The sequence below is a fragment of the Ursus maritimus genome, unplaced genomic scaffold (assembly GCF_017311325.1).
Source record: "Ursus maritimus isolate PB19 unplaced genomic scaffold, ASM1731132v1 scaffold_25, whole genome shotgun sequence".
In the NCBI taxonomy this organism is placed as follows: domain Eukaryota; kingdom Metazoa; phylum Chordata; class Mammalia; order Carnivora; family Ursidae; genus Ursus; species Ursus maritimus.
Window position 1 is genome coordinate 2351937 of NW_024425008.1, and position 7626 is coordinate 2359562.

The following is a 7626-nucleotide window of genomic DNA, read 5'->3' on the forward strand; positions in this document are numbered from 1 at the left end:
GACAGAGAGAGACAGCCAGCGAGAGAGGGAACACAAGCAGGGGGAGTGGGAGAGGAAGAAGCAGGCTCATAGCGGAGGAGCCTGATGTGGGGCTCGATCCGTGCGCCGGGATCACGCCCTGAGCCGAGGCAGACGATTAAGCCGCTGTGCCGCAGGCGCCCCTGGTCTGGGGATTTTTGAATATAAGGTAAAAGACAAGCTGTTGGGCCTCTTATCATCTACCATGACAAAGAGGCAAATGCTTGGTAGGACATTTTGGATTTTGGAAGCAGCACATTTCGCATGCTGTACTGTCATCCATCTAGCCAGTTTCAAGAGGAGAGCGGAAGGAAGAAGGCTCTGCAGACTTAGGCCGCTCCGCACACACCAGCCGCCCACCCCCGGGCCCGGGGTCACCGATCCACCAGCACTCAAAATATCCATGACTTGCCTCAGTGGGAGACTCACAGCCCGATTTCTAGAATTTGGGAGCAAGTCTGTGCTCTCTTCTGGAGATGACAATTTCCCTTCTGACAAACTCTTCTGATCTTCATCTGGGATTCGATGAGACTGAATGCCCAACCATGGGACACTGTGACCATTTCTCCTGTTTCCATCACGAGCTGAGAGTTGTTAGACCCACCTCGCCGTAAGGCTCGGTATGTGTGGCAGCATTCTATCATCGCATGGAAATAGTACATGGGAGTCTGAGCCCGGCACGTCCAGGAGCCCTAGTGCACGGAAGGTGGCTCAGGCTCCTTCGACCCAGCTCCCGGCTGCTGCTTCCCTTCCGCCGTCCGTGCCTGTGGCCTGTTGGGGTGCAGCAAGAAAACTCAAGCCCGGTTGACCGCGATGGGTCTGCAGATGTCATAGTTTCATGTGATCGTGGACAGCCGGGGCCAGCAGCCGATCGGGGGATCCTGAAGGACCAACCTGCCCCCAGGGGGCAGAACTTTGAAGCAATACATTCGGCTGTCCACCAGGTCTGGATTGGAGATGGCCAGAGGTACAGACCCTACGCTAACCTAGACAGCTGCTCACAGTTTGGCTCACAGGGCCTCGGGGGCGGGGGGGAACGGACACAACCCAGAACTGGAGAGTTTGGTGACAAAAGAAAAACTGGGGAAGGAGTGTGAGATGGACATCTCCAAGTGGGTAGAGGTATGAAGAACGGCACACTGTTGGGTGCCCACCCAAGGGCATCCGCCCCCAGAAGAGACCCTTAATACTGAGGTGGGAGAATGAAGCTCTGTAGAGATGTCTCTGTGTTCGCTTGCTGGGGTGCCATGAAACGGACTGCAGACTGTGGTTTAAACAGCAGAAATGTGTGTCCGCAGTTCTGGAAGCTGGAAGCCTAAGAGCGGGCTGCGGGCAGGCCGCTTCCTTCCGAGCTGGGAGAAGCAGTCTCTCCCGTGCTGGCGGCTCTCCGCAGGCTGGCGTGCCTGGCTTGGAGGACATCACCCGGTCTCTGCCTTTCCGTCACATGGTGCTCTCCCCGTGTGTGTCTACCTCCCCAATTCCCTCTTCTCTAAGGACACAGTCATATTGGATTAGGACCCACCCTAAAGACTTCATTTTAACTTGTTCACCTCTGTAAAGATCCTCTCCAAATAATGTCATATTCTCAGGTATTGGGCATTAGGACTCCGATATGAATCTGGGGAGACACAATTCAGCCCATAACAGCCTCTTTGCCCAGCCACTCCATGCTTTCTCAACAGACCCACAAACAAAGTAGCTATGGTGACAGGGATGGGGCTATTTGTGCTCAACGACACAGGCTTCCTCTCTAGGCGCTCGGCCGCTGCCAAGCGCCTTATCCGACAAAGCGGCCAGCGCAGCCTCGACAGCCCCGTGGCCTGCAGAGAGCAGCCAACCCGCGGTAGCGGGTGGATCGCACGGGACCTCCTCTATCAGGAGGGGACAATGAGTCATCCTCTGGAGAGCGCACTGGACATGGATTAGGCTCCTTGCTCCGTAATGCTGCTGTTGGCACCACCACGCACAGACTCACAGAATGCCTCGTCTACCATCATCCACAGCACTGTTTCTACCAAGGAATTCATTCACCACCGAGAGAAATGCAGCCGGGTGGGCTCACGGCCATGGAATTCACTGGGCTTACCACATACCCTGTCCCCGGAAGTGGCCGGCCTGGCTGAAGGCTGCGTGACCTCTTGAAGATTCGGTTCTGGTGCCAGCTGCAGGCATCCAGGAAGGATGGCGCTGTCTCACAGGGATTTCCACGTGGAGTTATTAGTACACACCGGGGTGGGTACAGTTACTCTTGGCGCTGCGTCTCCTCACCGTGAATTATGTCTTCCCTTGTGGGAAGGACGGATGTGCAGTGTTGCAGGCATTTTCATCAAGGTTCGATGTGTGTAGAAGAATGTGTGGGGAAGCTGAGTGCCTCTTGTCAATCTGCTGCCTCCCTACCCCAACTCATCTTCATTGGCCTGTGGGTATTCTGGAACTTTCTCCCTTGTCTGCTGGCGAAGTGCTAACCTTTGTCAGTAGGGGCGTTGGAGAGACAGTAAAGGAGGAAGGGCTTTCTAGGGCACACCTGGAGCGTCTCCCCAAGGACGGCTTCCTCCACCACGACCTTGGGGGGCTTTGCAGCAAGTTTGAGCACAGCACTTGTCTGTGCATGGCTTACCTGGATCTCGGGAGCAAACTTCCAGCAAGTTCTGCTGGCAGAGCACCTCAGTGAACCTCCCAAGGCTGCATTCTCCAACGGAGTCTGACTGAACCCCAGTGCTGGTCTGGGGGTGAGGGCTCTTCTAGATTCACCCCATCCTTGGCCCTCAGGTGGTGGCTGCATGTCTGCTCTGTCTACATTCTTAGAGTTCTCATCCTCTCCCACCTGACCCCTGGTTACCCCAACCCCCTGCAACAGTCCTTCTTTAAGTGCTCTGTTTCCAATTCTGGGGGCTCCCCACTCTTGATTGGACCCTGAATGATGGAAAGACTAGGAAGTTGCTCAGCTACCAACATGGGCCGTTGGTTACGGCAAGGAAGGCCCCTCAGAGGGCAGAGCTCGGGCACAGACCCAGGATGGTGGAGTCTAGGGCTCTCCGGGAGACCACACAGCGGCTGGCCTTCCGAGCTGCCTCCTGTCCCTCCAAATTTTATTTTTAAAGATTTATTTATTTATTTTTGAGAGGCGAGCGTCTGCAAGTAGGGGAGGGCAGAGGGAGAGGGAGAGAGAATCTCAAGCAAACTCCCTGCTCAGCACAGAGCCCGATGCAGGGCTCAGTCCAACCCTGAGATCATGACCTGAGCCGAAATCAAGAGTCAGACGCTCACCTGGCTGAGCCACCCAGGCTCCCCATCACCCCCACCCCCTTTTAAATGATGTCCCCAACTGTGGCCATCCATGTCCCCTCAATACCACTCTGTATTGGCGTGTCAGGTGACTGATTTGTCTTTTTATTTTTTTTTTTATTTATTTATTTTTTTTTTTAAAGATTTTATTTATTTATTCGACAGAGAAGACAGCCAGCGAGAGAGGGAACACAAGCAGGGGGAGTGGGAGAGGAAGAAGCAGGCTCTAGCGGAGAGCCTGATGTGGGACTCGATCCGTAATGCGGATCACGCCTGAGCGAAGGCAGACGATTAACTGTGCCACCCAGGCGCCCCTGATTTGTCTTTTTAGTTCATGGGTGTGGGTCTGGAGTTGCTGGCCCGGAGCCTGGAGAAACTCCTCGACATTCGGTGCCGCTAAAGGTCAGAGATCATGCATGGCCGCCTGATCTATGACTGGATGAGACTAGGAGACCTGGGGATGGGGCGAACCTGTGTTTCACAAGGGAAGCATGTAAGTACTTATAGTCACAAGGCAGATTGGAAATGCCACAAACACTCCAGTTTCTCCCATCAGAGGGATCCTGTTTCTCCAGCCCTGGACTCTGGACCTGGTCATGTGACTGGCTTTGACCACGGAGACATTAGCAAATGCTCGAGAAGCTGGAAAAGCCCTCATGCACCAGGCTCACCTTTGCTTGTTTAGAACCTTCCAGTGAACAAGCCCAGGCTAGTGTCCTGGGAGAGGAGAAGCCCGGCTGTTCCAGCCATCTCCCTTGACCCTGAAAACCCCCAAGCCCTCAGGAGTTGTCTCTGCAGGGACAGTCACTGTCCCTACGGAACATGAACCTCCTAACTCACCGCCGTCCTGAATGCACCATCCACCTAGAAGGCTCAGAGAATCAGGGTGCCACTCCTTCCTGGGGTCACCCAACACAGCCTTGCCGCCCTAGCTCTGGCACGACCCGTCACAGGCCTGATCCATCCACTAAGTCCCAGGACTGTCTACTGCTCTAAGGCGAGGGACAGAAGCAGGGGCTAAAGCTGAGCAGCGCCCACCTACCCTGGCAGGCATGTCGTCTCGCTTCTCCTCACCCTTGCTGCCCTCCGCTCACCACTGCGTCTCTCCCTGGCATCCTCAGAGGACAACAGCTCCATGACTTCATCAGTGCTCTTGGGGCTTCAGCATCCACAGGCTCCCTCCTGGTTCCTTGAGCCCTCAGCACCTCCCAATGTCAGCACACCCTCTCGGGTTGTGCCTCCTCCCCCGCCCTTGTCCTCACCAGTGACTGCATCACCACCACGACCTCAACTGTAAGGGTCCCTCCTCTGTGACCAGAGCCCTCTGGCCCGCCTCCCTCCCTCCTGTGACTCAACCCCAGCAGCCTTCCACCACCCCGCCCCTCCTCTGACCCAGCCGATTCCACGGCCCCTCACACATTCACACATTCCTCCACCCTCCGCCAGCCCAGCCCCCATCCATGGCCTGACCTCTCCCGGTGAGCCCCTCTCCACGCGGTGGCGCTGCTCATCCCCTGGTGTGACCGCCTCACCAAAGCCCCGTTCTCAGTGAAGACAACGCTGGGACTCCGGGTGGACACCTGAGGACTAAACTGGGCTGGAGAAAATCTCAGGCTGCTGATGAACCCACTTCAAAGGGCACTTGACATTGCTGGACAATCCCACACCCGAGACCGGGGCTCTTCTCCTCTCCCCTTGAACCTCCCACCACGCTGGCTTCCATCCTCAACTGAATGTCAGATTATAAAATGTTCACGTATAACACGCTCGTGTGGTTCAGTAGTAACCACTTAGAACAGGATATACAGTGAACTATCTCCCTCCCACTTCTGAGGTCGGCGTGCGCACGCACACACACCCCCACACCCCTGTGTAAGCACACACACGATCGCTCTTACTAGCTCCTGGTGTACTACTGCCGCAGAGGCAAATACAGATGAATATATTATATATACCGTGATCTGTAAGACACAAGATTCTCTATCTTTCCCCACTTTTATTTGAACACACACAGTAAACTGTTCTGCGTTGTGCTTTCCCTCCCTGACCTTCTTCGAGACAGTGTCCACATCAGACGGAGAGAACGTCCTCGCGCTTCTGCTCAGCTGTGCAGTCCCCGTTGTCTGGTGCACTGCGTTCTTTGCCCGGGGCTGCTGCTGGACAGGTGGGGAGTGTCCCAGCCGCTGCCATGCGGTGACTGGCCTGTACCTGCACCACTTCTCGTGGGTATTAGAGTATGCATGAGATTCGTTCCTGGAAGGGGAATGGCTGGGTCACAGAGTTGTTGTTGACTTGACTGATGTGGCCAGATGGCCCTCCGTGGCGGCTGGGTGAAACGACCCTCCGGCATAGAGAGTCCCGCTGGCTGTCAGCCTTCCCACACAGAGTGTTGTCTCTCACTTGGGTTTTGGACAATCTATGAGACACACTTTTCTGCAGAACCTCTCAAACTTCCTCCCCAGATCTCTCCCCCAGGGCCTCCTCTGCTGCCCTCAGGCCTTCCTCATCTGGGAGGTGGCACCACTCCCCCTGGCTTAGAGTCTTTTTTTTTTTTTTTAAGATTTTATTTATTTGAGAGAGAGAGCACAAGCAGGGGGAGCAGCAGAGAGGGAGGAGAAGCAGACTCCCCACTGAGCAGGGACGTGGGGCTGGATCCTAGGACCCCAGGATCACAACCAGGCCAAAGGCAGCCGCTTCACCCACTGAGCCCCCAGGCGCCCCTCAGTTAGGGGTTTTGATGGTTCAGGGACTTGCTCTGCTCTCATACCGGCTCCAGAGCCAACCCCGTCTCCCTCCACACCTCACAGCCCTCACCAACAACGTCACCTCTCCCCAGGCAACCCCAGCACCCCCTAAAGGGTCTCCTGGCCTCTCCTCAGCCCTCCATTCTCCAGGCAGCAGCCAGGAGGGTCTTTCTGAGTCCTACACCATCAGTCCCAAATGCCTCTTTCAAATCCTCACTGCTTTTACAGCTGGAGTGAACCCCAACTCCTAGCCCCAACTAAGGTTCTCAGACCCCTGCCTTTTTGGTGGGATCTGGCTCCGCTTCCACGCTTACCCCAACCCTGAAGCTCTTTCCCTAGAACTGGAGCCCTTCCAGCACCACCACCCCATTCCCCCCTTTGCCCCAATGTTCCCTCCCCTGCACTGCTCTGTCCAGGTCTGTGTAAGTGGTCTTGTCAAGTCTGGAGTCCCATACCAATGGCCCCTTCCTGCGGCACTCCCCATGGCCACAGCTGGAGCGGCCCCACCTTAATCGGCTTCATCTCTACTGAGTCACTCCCACCGCCTCTGCACTTGGACCTGAACTGTTTGTTTGCTTGCTCTGTGTTTCTTGTGGGCCTCCGGGAATGTCAGCCCTTCTGGGCGGCCTTGGCCAACTCTCCCCACTGCCCCGCCCCAGCAGGAATGGGGGAGGGTTAGAGAGCCCCATCAGTGCCTGCCCCTACTGACTATGGACTACCTTTCCTGTCTCGGGCCCGTGTCCATGTACAAACGAGAGCAGGTGGCCAATGCTCCCCCCCCCCGGCCCGTCCAGGCTGTCCCCTCTGTCCCCTGAGCCTGGTGACTCACTCCTCCACTGGGGTCAAATCCTTTCCCTAGGGGGATTTTCCCGCAGGGGGGAAGGGGTGGGGTGGGGGCCGGGGGAGGATGGGGAAGTTCCTGAAGTGGAACCCTTGGTGGTAGCTTCATGCCCCTCCCCACCCGCTTTGAGTCCTGTTCCTCATTCTTTCTGGAGCTCCACTGGCCCAGGGGGTTGGGGCCGGTGGGGCAGAGGGGAGCTCTGGGGCCCTTGCTACTGCCCTGTGCTCCGAGGACCCCCACCTGCGGCGGCTGCAGGCACCCCGGGCTTTCATGTTTTGGGTCCATCAGGTCAGCCTGGCCCGAGGGATCTGAAGCTCCCACCTGGTTCTCGGTGCCTTCACTCCCCGCAGGCAGTCCCGAGGGGGAGGGGCATGCTGGCCCCAGCACCCCCGCCCCAACCCCTTGCTCCCCACCCCCCACCCCGTTTGTACATGGACACGGGCCCGAGACAGGAAAGGTAGTCCATAGTCAGTAGGGGCACAGGCACTGATGGGGCCCTCTAACCCTCCCCCATCCCTGCTGGGGGCGGGGCAGTGGGGAGAGTTGGCCAAGGCCGCCCAGAAGGGCTGACATTCCCGGAGGCCCACAAGAAACACAGAGCAAGCAAACAAACAGTTCAGGTCCAAGTGCAGAGGCGGTGGGAGTGACTCAGTAGAGATGAAGCCGATTAAGGTGGGGCCGCTCCAGCTGTGGCCATGGGGAGTGCTCGCGCAGGAAGGGGCCATTGGTATGGGACTC